This window comes from Callithrix jacchus, chromosome 10, assembly GCF_049354715.1.
Source record: "Callithrix jacchus isolate 240 chromosome 10, calJac240_pri, whole genome shotgun sequence".
Classification (NCBI taxonomy): Eukaryota; Metazoa; Chordata; class Mammalia; order Primates; family Cebidae; genus Callithrix; species Callithrix jacchus.
The window spans coordinates 120407087-120421246 of NC_133511.1; the positions used below are offsets into that span (position 1 = coordinate 120407087).

Genomic DNA, 14160 nt, shown 5'->3' on the forward strand with positions numbered 1-14160 from the left:
GGTACTGGTACCAAAACAGAGATATAGACCAATGGAACAAAACAGAGGCACCGGAGGCAACACAACATACATACAACTATACAATCTTTGATAAACCTGACAAAAACAAGCAATGGGGAAAGGATTCCATGTTTAACAAATGGTGTTGGGAAAACTGGCTAGCCATGTGCAGAAAGCAGAAACTGGACCCCTTCCTGACACCTTACACTAAAATTAACTCCAGATGGATTAAAGACTTAAACATAAGACCTGGCACCATAAAAACCCTAGAAGAAAATCTAGGCAAAACTATCCAGGACATAGGAGTAGGCAAGGACTTCACGAACAAAACACCAAAAGCATTGGCAACAAAAGCCAAAATAGACAAATGGGACCTAATCAAACTCCACAGCTTCTGCATGGCAAAAGAAACAGTCACTAGAGTGGATCGGCAACCAACAGAATGGGAAAAAATTCTTGCAGTCTACCCATCTGACAAAGGGCTGATATCCAGAATTTACAAAGAACTCAAACAGATTTACAGGAAAAAAACAAACAAGCCCATTCAAAAGTGGGCAAAGAATATGAACAGATACTTTACGAAAGAAGACATATATGAGGCCAACAATCATATGAAAAAATGCTCATCGTCACTGGTCATCAGAGAGATGCAAATCAAAACTACATTGAGATACCGTCTCACGCCAGTTAGAATGGCGATCATTAAAAAATCTGGAGACAACAGATGCTGGAGAGGATGTGGAGAAAAAGGAACACTTTTACACTGTTGGTGGGAGTGTAAATTAGTTCAACCATTGTGGAAGACAGTGTGGCGATTCCTCAAGGCCTTAGAAATAGAAATTCCATTTGACCCAGCAATCCCATTACTGGGTATATATCCAAAAGACTATAAATCGTTCTACTATAAGGACACATGTACACGAATGTTCATTGCAGCACTGTTTACAATAGCAAAGACCTGGAATCAACCCAAATGCCCATTGATAATAGACTGGATTGGAAAAATGTGGCACATATACACCATGGAATATTATGCAGCAATCAGAAATGATGAGTTCATGTCATTTGTAGGGACATGGATGAATCTGGAGAACATCATCCTCAGCAAACTGACACAAGAACAGAAAATGAAACACCGCATATCCTCACTCATAGGTGGGTGATGAAAAATGAGAACACATGGACACAGAAAGGGGAGTACTAAACACTGGGGTCTATTTGGGGGAAAAGGGGAGGGCCAGTGGGAGGGGGAGGCGGGGAGGGATAGCCTGGGGAGAAAAGCCAAATGTGGGTGAAGGGGAGAAGAAAAGAAAGCACACTGCCATGTGTGTACCTACGCAACTGTCTTGCATGCTCTGCTCATGTACCCCAAAACCTATAATCCAATAAAAAATTAAAAAAAAAAAAAAAAGAAAAGTGAACTAGAGGCACACAGAGGAATCTATGTGTATCTTAAAAACTGAATGGAGTGTCCATAAAACAAGAATAATGAGATGATATTTATATGACATGCAAATTAAAAGATATGTAAGCCAAACAATGTCACTAATTTTGTTAAATATATATATAAATTTAAAGAAGTATAGGTAGTTAATACTATATATTGATTCCCATGTTATGAAGTAGAAAATGGTATTAAAGCATGAAGGAATAGAGAAACAGAGTCATACATACATTAAGGGAATTCATGGCCAAATTAATGAGGACACTGTCTCACACAATGAGGAGCATGATAATTGGGGTGTACCTGCTTAATATTCCAAAGAAGAGAAATTTGTGTTGTGCTAAATGTAAAGTCTAGTGTTTCATTAATTATTAATTGTTGTGCAGTCTGTTTGGATAATCACCATTGCTTTCCTGTTTTCTGAATGTAAGGAAGGCCTATACTTTCTAGTCTCATATGGTCATGCATTGTTTAACAGGAATACGTTTTAAGAAATGCATTGTTAGGCAAATTTTTGTTGTCGGAATGTGATAGAGTATATTACCCAAACCCAGATGGTACAGCCTGCTACACATCTAAGCTAAATGGTACAGCATATTGCTCCTAGGTTATAGACCTGTATAGCATGCTAGTGTACTGAATACTATAGGCTGTTGAAACACAATGGCGTTTGTTTATCTAGACATATGTAAATAGAGAAAAGGTACAGTAAAAATATGGTATTATAAAAAGTAGTGTTCATTATATATCAAAATTACTTCACAATAAAAACACTCAGAAAGCTATAAATATAAGGAAACATTAACCATTATTAAGGGCATCTAAAAACAATACTATATTTAACATCACACACAATAGTGAAAGCTTCAATTCTAACCTAAGATTAGAGAACAAGGTCAGGGTATCAGGTCTCACTACTTAAAATCAATATTGTACTAAAAGTCCTAGCTGTTTTAGAAACAGAAACAGAGGCAAAAGATATTATTGTGTAATAGAAGACTTTAAGGAATCCATAATAACATATTAGAGCTAATAAATGAATTCATCAAGGTGGCAGAGTGTAAGCTTAATATGTAAATTCAATGGCATTTGAATGTAGTAGCAAAGACTAATTAAAAATTAAAATCACAAAAAGCAACTTCAGGGCCTGAACTAGATTTATTAGAAATAAATTTAATGGAAAACACATAACTTTCTTTTTACAAATAGAAAACATTGCATGGTAAATTAAAATTAAAATTTAGGAATAGCTCTTATCATTTTCATAGATCAGAAAATTTAATATTTAAAAAATGGCAATTTTATCCAAACTGCTGTGTACATTTAATGCAATTTTAATTAAAAAATTCTAGTTTTCGACTCAAGATGGCGCTGTGAGAACAACCCAGGATTGGATCCCGCGTTGAATTCGCAAACGGTGAGTCAGTGCTGCATTTCCAGACTGATCTTTGTTGCCCACAGAACGGGGAAACTCCCAAGTATAAAAAGACACGGACGCCAGGCAGTAGGTCTGCCTGGCGAAGCCAGCAGCCGGGGCGGCGGCGGCCGGCCCTACCCAGCAATCCCCACAGGGCGCGCTTGTCCGGGTGCCTTGTTGAACCGGCAACCTGAGACTTGAGAGGGCTGGACTTGAGACTGAACGAGACTTGCACAGTAGCCCAGCCCAGGGGATTGCAGGGACAGATCGCTTGGGATACCCAGTGGGACGAACAAAACCGCGATTTCAAACTATCCCGGGCAGACGGTCCGAGACGCTCTGTGGGGGAGGGGCGTCCACCACTACGGAGGCAACCTGCCCCAACTGATATACACGCCCACTGCTGAGGCAGCCAGCCGTTGCCGAGGCAACCCGCCCCAACTGAGATACACGCCCACTGCTGAGGCAGCCAGCCGTTGCCGAGGCAACCCGCCCCTACTGAGATACACGCCCACTGCTGACGCAGCCAGCCGTTGCCGAGGCAACCCGTCCCTACTGAGATACACGCCCACTGCTGACGCAGCCTGCCGTTGCTGAGGCAACACGCTACAACGAAGAGACTCCGCCGCAGGGCGTGGCGGAGACCACAGCAGAGCCGGCAGGAACAGCGCGAATCACAACAGCAGGGCGGAGCCTCGGCAGCCAAACAGTGGCTAGTCTGCCTTTGAGCTGGGCAGGACACCTGATCGGACATCCAAAAATAAAGCCCAAACCCCTCAACACAGAGCATTTGAGAAAAAAAAAAAAGGGTTGTTTAATGAGATGTGTTGCAGCAGAATCAAACATAGCAGCCTAACAGCCCTGAATGAACAACAGAGTGCACAGCTCAGCAATTAAACCCCTATAAAGTACAAACTGTCTCCTCAAGCAGCTCCCTGACCCCTCTAGATCCAAAAGACTGTCATTAGGCAGGCATCATCCTGGGACAAAGAGAGCAGAAAAAGAAACTGGTAGCATCCCTTGCTGTGCCACGGCTACTAGAGGTGCACCCCAGACAAGCAGGGTCTGGAGCGGACCTCAACAGTCGTACAGCGAAGGGGCTAGACTGGTAGAAGGAAAACCAAGCAACAGAAATACTTCATCATCAACATTCTGGGTGTCCACTCAGAGACCCAAACGAAAAGTCAGCAACTACGCAGACGACCAGCAGACAAATCCACAAAGATGGGAAGAAACCAGCGCAAAAAGGAGGAAAACACCCGAAACCAGAACACATCGCCTCCTAGAAAGGACCAAAACTCCTCACCAGCAAGGGAACAAAGCTGGATGGAGAATGACTGTGACGAAATGACGGAATTAGACTTCAGAAGATGGATAATGAGAAATTTTTGTGAGCTAAAAGATCATGTATTAAATCAATGCAAAGAAACTAAGAACCTTGAAAAAAGATTTGAAAAAAGATTCGAGGAAATGATAACAAGAATGGATACCTTAGAGAGGAATATGAATGAATTAAAGGAGCTGAAAAACACAATACGAGAACTTCGCGAAGCAAACGCAAGTTTCAATAGCCGAATTGACCAAGCAGAAGAAAGAATATCTGAAGTCGAAGACCAACTCAATGAAATAAAACGAGAAACCAAGATCAGAGAAAAAAGTGCAAAAAGGAATGAACAAAGTCTCCAAGAAATGTGGGACTATGTGAAAAGACCTAACCTACGTTTGATAGGTGTACCAGAAGGGGACGAAGAGAATGAATCCCAGCTGGAAAATACTCTTCAGGACATCATCCAGGAAAATTTCCCCCACCTAGCAAGACAAGCCAACACTCAATTGCAGGAAATACAGAGAACACCACAAAGATATTCCGCAAGAAGAGCAACCCCAAGGCACATAATCGTCAGATTCAACAGGGTTGAAATAAAGGAGAGAATACTAAGGGCAGCCAGAGAGAAAGGTCAGGTCACCCACAAAGGGAAGCCCATCAGACTCACAGCAGATCTCTCGGCAGAAACACTACAAGCCAGAAGAGAGTGGGGGCCAATATTCAACATTCTTAAAGAAAAGAACTTTCAACCCAGAATTTCATATCCAGCCAAACTGAGCTTCAGAAGTGAAGGAAGAATAAAATCCTTTGCGAACAAGCAAGTACTCAGAGATTTCGTCACCACCAGGCCTGCTTTACAAGAGCTCCTAAAAGAGGCACTACACATAGAAAGGATCAATCAGTACCAGCCATTCCAAAATCACACTGAATGCTAAAGAGCTTCAACATAATGAAGAATCTACAACAACTAACAGGCAAAACAGCCACTTAGAATCAAAATGGCAGTATCAAATTCACACATAACAATATTAACCCTAAATGTAAATGGACTAAATGCACCAATCAAAAGACACAGACTGGCAAATTGGATAATAATCCAAAACCCATCAGTGTGCTGTATCCAGGAAACCCATCTCACATGCAAGGATACACAAAGGCTCAAAATAAAGGGATGGAGGAAGATTTACCAAGCTAATGGAAAGCAAAAAAAAGCAGGAGTTGCAATTCTCATCTCTGATAAAATAGACTTTAAAGCAACAAAGATCAAAAGAGACAAAGAAGGCCATTACATAATGGTAAAAGGATCGATACAACAAGAAGAGCTAACGATCCTAAACATATATGGACCCAACACAGGAGCACCCAGATACATAAGGCAAGTTGTTAATGACTTACAGAAGGACTTAGACTCCCACACAATAATAGTGGGAGACTTTAACACTCCACTGTCAATACTAGACAGATCAACCAGACAGAAAATCAACAAGGATACCCAGGGCTTGAACTCAGACCTGGAGCAAGCAAACCTGGTGGACATTTACAGAACTCTCCACCCCAAATCCACAGAATACACATTCTTCTCAGCACCACATCACACCTACTCTAAAATTGACCACATAATTGGAAGTAAAGCACTGCTCAACAAATGCAAAACAACTGAAATCATAACAAACAGCCTCTCAGACCATAGTGCAATCAAGTTAGAACTCAGAATTCAGAAACCGACCCAGAACCGCACAGCTTCATGGAAACTGAACAACTGGCTCTTGAATGTTGACTGGGTAAACAACGAAATGAAGGCAGAAATAAAGAAGTTCTTCGAAACCAATGAGAATGAAGACACAACGTGCCAGAACCTCTGGGACACATTTAAAGCAGTCTCTAGAGGAAAGTATATAGCAATAAGTGCCCATATGAGGAGAATGGAGAGATCCAAAATTGACACCCTATCGTCAAAATTGAAAGAGCTAGAGGACCAAGATCAAAAAAACTCAAAACCCAGCAGAAGACAAGAAATTACTAAGATCAGAGCTGAGCTGAAGGAGATTGAGACACGAAAAACCCTTCAAAAAATCAATAAATCCAAGAGCTGGTTTTTTGAAAAGATCAACAAAATAGACAGACCACTAGCCAGATTGATTAAAAATAAAAGAGAGAACAACCAAATAGATGCAATAAAAAATGATAAAGGGGAAATCACCACAGATTCCACAGAAATTCAAACCATCATCAGAGAATATTACAAACAACTCTATGAGCATAAACTAGTAAACCTGGAAGAAATGGATAAATTCCTGGACTCCTGTGTCCTCCCAAGCCTAAACCAGGAGGAAGCTGAAACTATGAATAGACCAATAACAAGGTCTGATGTTGAGGCAGGAATTAAGAGCCTACCTCACAAAAAAAGCCCAGGTCCAGATGGGTTCACAGCCGAATTCTACCAGACACACAAGGAGGAGCTGGTACCATTTCTTCTAAAACTATTTCAAACAATCCAAAAAGAGGGAATCCTTCCCAAATCATTTTATGAGACCAACATCATCCTGATACCAAAACCCGGCAGAGACCCAACGAGAAAAGAAAACTTCAGGCCAATATCTTTGATGAACATAGATGCAAAAATCTTCAATAAAATATTGGCAAGCCGATTGCAACAGCAAATCAAAAAACTTATTCATCATGATCAAGTAGGATTCATCCCAGGGATGCAAGGCTGGTTCAACATACGCAAGTCTATAAACGTAATTCACCACATAAACAGAACCAAAAACAAAAACCACATGATTATCTCAATTGACGCAGAGAAGGCATTTGACAAAATTCAACAGCCCTTTATGCTAAAAACCCTCAATAAACTCGGTATCGATGGAACGTATCTCAAAGTAATAAAAGCTATTTATGGCAAACCAACAGCCAATATCATACTGAATGGGCAAAAACTGGAAGCATTCCCTTTGAAATCTGGTACTAGACAAGGATGCCCTCTCTCACCACTCCTATTCAATATAGTACTGGAAGTTCTAGCCAGAGCAATCAGGCAAGAAAAAGAAATAAAGGGTATTCAAATAGGAAAGGTGGAAGCCAAATTGTCTCTATTTGCAGACGACATGATAGTATACCTAGAAGACCCCATCGCCTCAGCCCAAAAACTCCTGAAACTGATAAACAACTTCAGCAAAGTCTCAGGATATAAAATCAATGTGCAAAAATCACAAGCATTCGTCTACACCAATAACAGACTTAAAGAAAGCCAAATCAAGAGCGAACTGCCATTCGCAATTGCTACAAAAAGAATAAAATACCTTGGAATACAACTCACAAGGAACGTAAGGGACCTCTTCAAGGAGAACTACAAACCACTGCTCAACGAAATCAGAGAGGACACAAACAGATGGAGAAACATTCCATGTTCATGGTTAGGAAGAATTAATATCGTGAAAATGGCTATACTGCCCAAAGTAATTTACAGAATCAACGCTATCCCTATCAAGCTACCGTTGACTTTCTTCACAGATCTGGAAAAAACCACCATGAACTTCATATGGAACCAAAAGAGAGCCCGCATAGCCAAGTCAATTCTAAGCAAAAAGAACACAGCGGGGGGCATCACACTACCGGATTTCAAACTATACTACAAGGCTACAGTAATCAAAACAGCATGGTACTGGTACCAAAACAGAGATATAGACCAATGGAACAAAACAGAGGCACCGGAGGCAACACAACATACATACAACTATACAATCTTTGATAAACCTGACAAAAACAAGCAATGGGGCAAGGATTCCATGTTTAACAAATGGTGTTGGGAAAACTGGCTAGCCATGTGCAGAAAGCAGAAACTGGACCCCTTCCTGACACCTTACACTAAAATTAACTCCAGATGGATTAAAGACTTAAACATAAGACCTGGCACCATAAAAACCCTAGAAGGAAATCTAGGCAAAACTATTCAGGACATAGGAGTAGGCAAGGACTTCATGAACAAAACACCAAGAGCATTGGCAACAAAAGCCAAAATAGACAAATGGGACCTAATCAAACTCCACAGCTTCTGCACGGCAAAAGAAACAGTCACTAGAGTGGATCGGCAACCAACAGAATGGGAAAAAATTTTCGCAGTCTACCCATCTGACAAAGGGCTGATATCCAGAATTTACAAACAACTCAAGCAGATTTACAGGAAAAAAACAAACAAGCCCATTCAAAAGTGGGCAAAGGATATGAACAGATACTTTACGAAAGAAGACATATATGAGGCCAACAATCATATGAAAAAATGCTCATCGTCACTGGTCATCAGAGAGATGCAAATCAAAACCACATTGAGATACCATCTCACGCCAGTTAGAATGGCGATCATTAAAAAATCTGGAGACAACAGATGCTGGAGAGGATGTGGAGAAAAAGGAACACTTTTACACTGTTGGTGGGAGTGTAAATTAGTTCAACCATTGTGGAAGACAGTGTGGCGATTCCTCAAGGCCTTAGAAATAGAAATTCCATTTGACCCAGCAATCCCATTACTGGGTATATATCCAAAAGACTATAAATCGTTCTACTATAAGGACACATGTACACGAATGTTCATTGCAGCACTGTTTACAATAGCAAAGACCTGGAATCAACCCAAATGCCCATTGATAATAGACTGGATTGGAAAAATGTGGCACATATACACCATGGAATATTATGCAGCAATCAGAAATGATGAGTTCGTGTCGTTTGTAGGGACATGGATGAATCTGGAGAACGTCATCCTCAGCAAACTGACACAAGAGCAGAAAATGAAACACCGCATATTCTCACTCATAGGTGGGTGATGAAAAATGAGAACACATGGACACAGAAAGGGGAGTACTAAACACTGGGGTCTATTTGGGGGAAAAGGGGAGGGCCAGTGGGAGGGGGAGGTTGGGAGGGATAGCCTGGGGAGAAATGCCAAATGTGGGTGAAGGGGAGAAGAAAAGCAAAGCACACTGCCATGTGTGTACCTACGCAACTGTCTTGCATGCTCTGCTCATGTACCCCAAAACCTATAATCCAATAAAAAATTAAAAAAAAAAAATTCTAAAGAGAAGGCCTTTTGTGACTCCCAACATTATAACACAGTTCCTTATTTTTGACTTTTATATAAGTGGAATGGTAGGTATAGTATGCAATCATTTTTGTTGTTCTTATGGTGCTTAATAAAATTGTTTTTATACTCATCTATGTTAATGCACAGAGAGCTTATTTATTACCTTTACTATATAAAAATCAATTATGTGAATATTTCTTATCATTTTATTCATTCTATAATTAATGGAATTCTAGACTGCTGTTAGCTTTAGAATACTGTGAATAGTTGAGTATGTTATTTAAAAAATATCAATTTGATCGTGACCCTCAGTGCAAAGTCATTTAATGTTTACCTTCAGTTTTCCAATGAAGTTCGAAATCCTTAGATTATCTTAACCACTAAGATTAATTTAGTTTTCCACGGCCATCTCCTGCCCTGATCCTCCATTTCCACTACCTTATGATCCATCAAAATTGACCTATCAGCATTTTCTCATAATGCCCCCATAGAGTGCTAAGTTACCGAATTGTTAGAAATGAACACCATGACTCGGAACACTCATGAATTATATTTACTGCCATACCTGTGGAGATCACAGTTTATGGCTAAGGCAATGGATAATGAGATGCTGGCAGATGATAAGCACCTTAGTTCTCCCATGTCACTCGTGGGTTATATGCTTGGATAATGGTAATGGTTGGATGCCTATTTCCCAAGAGACATTGCTAGCCACAGTATACTCCAAAGTTCTGACACAACTGTGACAGCAGCTTTCATATTGATTACCTTACATAATTACAGAACTTCACTTTAAAGAGCTGCTCTTTCAAAAACAAAAATTCAGAATTTTAGCATCAATTTTTTAACATATAATCAATGGCACTTTGCTATAATGCTACTGGTTTTACAGGAATGCCTACCCAACACACTTGGGGAACTATAATGTGATGGTCATGCTCTGGCACCTACAAGCCTTCAGTTAACCAGGTTAAGGGAAGACTAAACATGGTACATCTGGCAAAGGTCTACAACACTGTTTTCCATATTTGCATCTTCAAACAGGCTGAATCTCGTGTCAGGAAACATCTCCTTCTTAGTTCCCGTATGTAAATACTATGGTTGTATATCCCCACCAGACTCATGCTGCTGTTGTGATTGTATTACAAGGTAGGACCTTCAGTGAGGCTCTGCCCTCATGAATAAATTAATAGAATTATCTTGAAAGTGGGTTAGTAATCATGGGAGGGGCTCCTGATAAGAAAATGAAGTTCAGCCCCCATCCTTTCTCTGTCTTGTGCCATTGCTTGCTCTTCCACCTTCTTCCAAGGCTGATACAACACAAAGTCCCTCACCTGATGCTGCTGCCATGCTCTTGGACCTCCCAGCCTCCAGAACCATTAGACAAATAAGCTTCTATTATTTTAATAAATTACCCGGTCTGTGACCTTCTGTTATGGGAGCAGAAAATGGACTAAGACAGTAACAATTCTCATCTTTCTAAACCACATGTTGTTGGTAGTGCATTTCCAAACCCTGGCCTGAAATGCTTCCAGATCTAATGGAGATGCCATTTCTACGTCTTGTACATAGCACTCAGTGCTGGCAAAATAGCCCTGACCATATAGATTGTAATTCTCCACTTATGACTCTAGATCCCTGAGGACCAGGGTATCCGCAGGACACTGTGATTTGCAAGAAATATTTTTTAAATTAATGAATGATTCATAAACTAATGGAAATATGCTAATATGCACTAATAAAGAGATCTGTGAAACAGAGATGCTCATCTGTCTGATAAATTGCCATATGGAATGCTTCCCACAGTCATTCCAGCTGTGAATAGGAATTTAGCCACTAAATTCAGGGACTAAAAGCCACATACCAGATACTACTAGAAAAAATAGAAGCTAGAACAGTAGAGTTTCACAGCAGCTTATAACCCCTCAGTGGAACCCGATCAAAACTCCTTAACATAACCTGATTGTTTCATTCTAGCAGGCCCCATATTTCTCTCTAGCTTTAATTTTTGGCATTACCTGACCTTTATCACTCAGGCCTCAGCTTAAATATAACTTTCCCTAAGAAGCTTCCCCTAAACCTGTAGGTAATATTAATAACCACTTTTACTCCATAGTAAGTGCTGTTCTCAAACTTGGCCATGGAGTGTAAACATTTGTAAACCTTTAAAAGTTTACCAAATCCTGAATGACATTGCACTCCTTCTCCTACGACTGCTATGTGGGTGCAGTCAAAGCATGGAGGTTTTGATCAACCTTCCAGATGTTTTTAATTTGCATCCACAGGCTGAGGCTTACTGACCTAGCATAACATTCATGACAGAGGCATGAATTATTTGCTTAAACTTTGTTATCCCCAAGAATAAAGTCACTATTATGACAGGGTACATTTCTAGTTTTGAATTCATTAGCCTCATTAAATATGTATGTGCCTGGCATTTCATAGAGAAGCACTTAATATTTGCTGAAAAAATGAAGACTAAGCACCTACATGTGACCAAAGGCTGGAAGTGTGGTCATTACTTGTGCTATTTATAAACACCCAGGTCATGTGCTCATGAAAGGAAAACAAAGCCTCTTACCTCAGTCGTGATGGTGGGAGAGGAGGGAGCTTCTGTCATACACCCAGCCATTTACACATAGTTTCATATCTGGCTTACCCATGTTGAAGAATGTCCCATTCAGGTGACAGAGCTGCCATGGGATGGATGAAGTGATGACATTTCTCTGTCCTCAGGTTTGAGTTGACTGAGATTCTCAGGAGGGCACCCTGGCTGAGGGTAAATTTTTATCATGCCCAAGTGAGAATTATCACAGGGATGCAAGAATGATCTAACATATGCAAGTCAATCAATGTGATACATCATACCAACAGAATGAAGGACAAAAACCATATGATAATTTCCAACAATGCTAGAAAAGCCTATGCTAGAATTCAACATTCCTTTATGATAAAAAGTCCTCAGATGAGCTGACAGAAGTAGGTTTCAGAAGGTGGGTAATAACAAACTTCGTTGAGGTAAAGGAGCATGTTCTAACTCGATCCAAAGAAGCTAAGAACTATGATAATAGGTCACAGGAGTATTGGGACAAACAGGTAAAACATGTTGGGCTTAATACCTAGGTGATGGGTTGATAGGTACAGCAAACAGCCGTGGGACATGTTTACTTATGTAACAAACCTGCATGTTCTGCACATGTATCCCAGAACTTAAAGTAAAATTTAACAAAATTAGTGCACCATTATGGGAGACAGTATAGAAGTTCCTCAAAAACTTAAAACTAGAACTAATGCATGATCCTGCAATCCTGCTTCTGGGCATGTATGCAGATGAAAATAAATTAGGATGTGGATTCTAAAACACTGAAATTCTGGAGCGATACAGGGAGGGAAGGTTGAAAAACTGCCTGTTGGGTACTGTCCTCACTTCCTGGGTGATGGGATCAGTCATGCCCCAAACTTAAGGATCACTCAATACACTCATGTAACAAATCCAAAATAAAAGTACCCACAAAATCTAAAATAAAAGTTCAAATCATTAAAAAAAAGTTCTGAGAAAACTGGATATTGAAGGGACATAACATAGTAAGAGCCATATATGACAGATCCACAGCTAGTGTCGTATCGAATGGGGAAAGACTGAAAGCCTTTTTCTTAGATCTGGAACACAAGGATGCCCACTTTCATCACTGTTATTTAACATAGTATGGAAGTCCTAAGTAGAGCAATCAGACAAGAGAAAGAAATAAAGGGCATCCAAACTGGAGAAGAAGAATTCAAATTATCCTGGTTTGCAGATGATATAATTTTATATTTGAAAAAACCTAAGGACTCCACCAAAAAACTAGAACTGATAAACAAATTCAGTAAAGTTGTAGGATATAAAATCAGCACACAAAAATCAGTAGCATTTCTATATGCCGACACAAAAAATCTGAAAAAGAAATCAAGAAAGTAATCCAATTTACAACAGCTACAAGTAAAATAAAATTAACCAATTAAGTGAAAGATCTCTACAATAAAAACTATATAACACTGGTGAAAGAAATTGAAGAGGAAACAAAAACTGGGAAGATACTCCAGGTACATGGATTGAATGAATCAATATTGTTAAGTGTTTGTATTACCCAAAGCAATATATAGATTCAGTACAATTCCTTTCAAAATACCAAGGACATTCTTCACAGAAATGTAAAAAGCAATCCAAATATTTATACAGAAATATAAGATTCAAAATAGCCAAAGCTATCTTGAACAAAAAGAACAGAACGGAGGAATCACATTATCCAACTTCAAAGTATACTACCATAAAACAGATACGTAGACAATGGCACAGAATACAGAGCCCAGAAACAAAATCTATACATTTAGAGTGAATTCATTTTCAACAAAGGTGCCAAGAACCTACAACGGGGAAAACAGCCTCTTCAATAAATGCTGTTGGAAAAACTGGACATTCATACACAAAATAATGAAACTAGACCCACATCTCTTGCCATACACAAAAATAAAAGAAAAGTATGCTGAAGACTTAAACATGAAACCTCAAACTATGAGACTACTAAAAGAAAACCTTGAGGAAACTCTCCAGGACATTGCAGTGGGCAAAGATTTCTTAAGTAATAACCCCGGAAGCAGAGGCAACCATAGGAAAAATGGACAAATGATACCACATCAAGCTAAAAGACTTCTGCACAGCCAAGGATACAATCAACAGTGAAGACAAACCCACAGAATGAGAAAAAATACTTGCAAACTATCAATATGACAAGGAATTCATAACCAGAATCTATACGGAGCTCAAAATAAATTTTTTTACAGGAAAAACAGTTAATAATCTGATTTTAAAATGTGCAAAATATCTGAATAGACACTTCTCAAAAGAAGACATA

General features: G+C 39.6%; 1 pseudogene; it reads right to left on the reverse strand.

The window, feature by feature from the left end:
• Positions 1-12043, reverse strand: part of LOC118145523 (solute carrier family 22 member 25-like) — a 47704-nt pseudogene extending 35661 nt beyond the window's left edge.
• Between the last annotated feature and the right edge of the window lie 2117 nt (positions 12044-14160).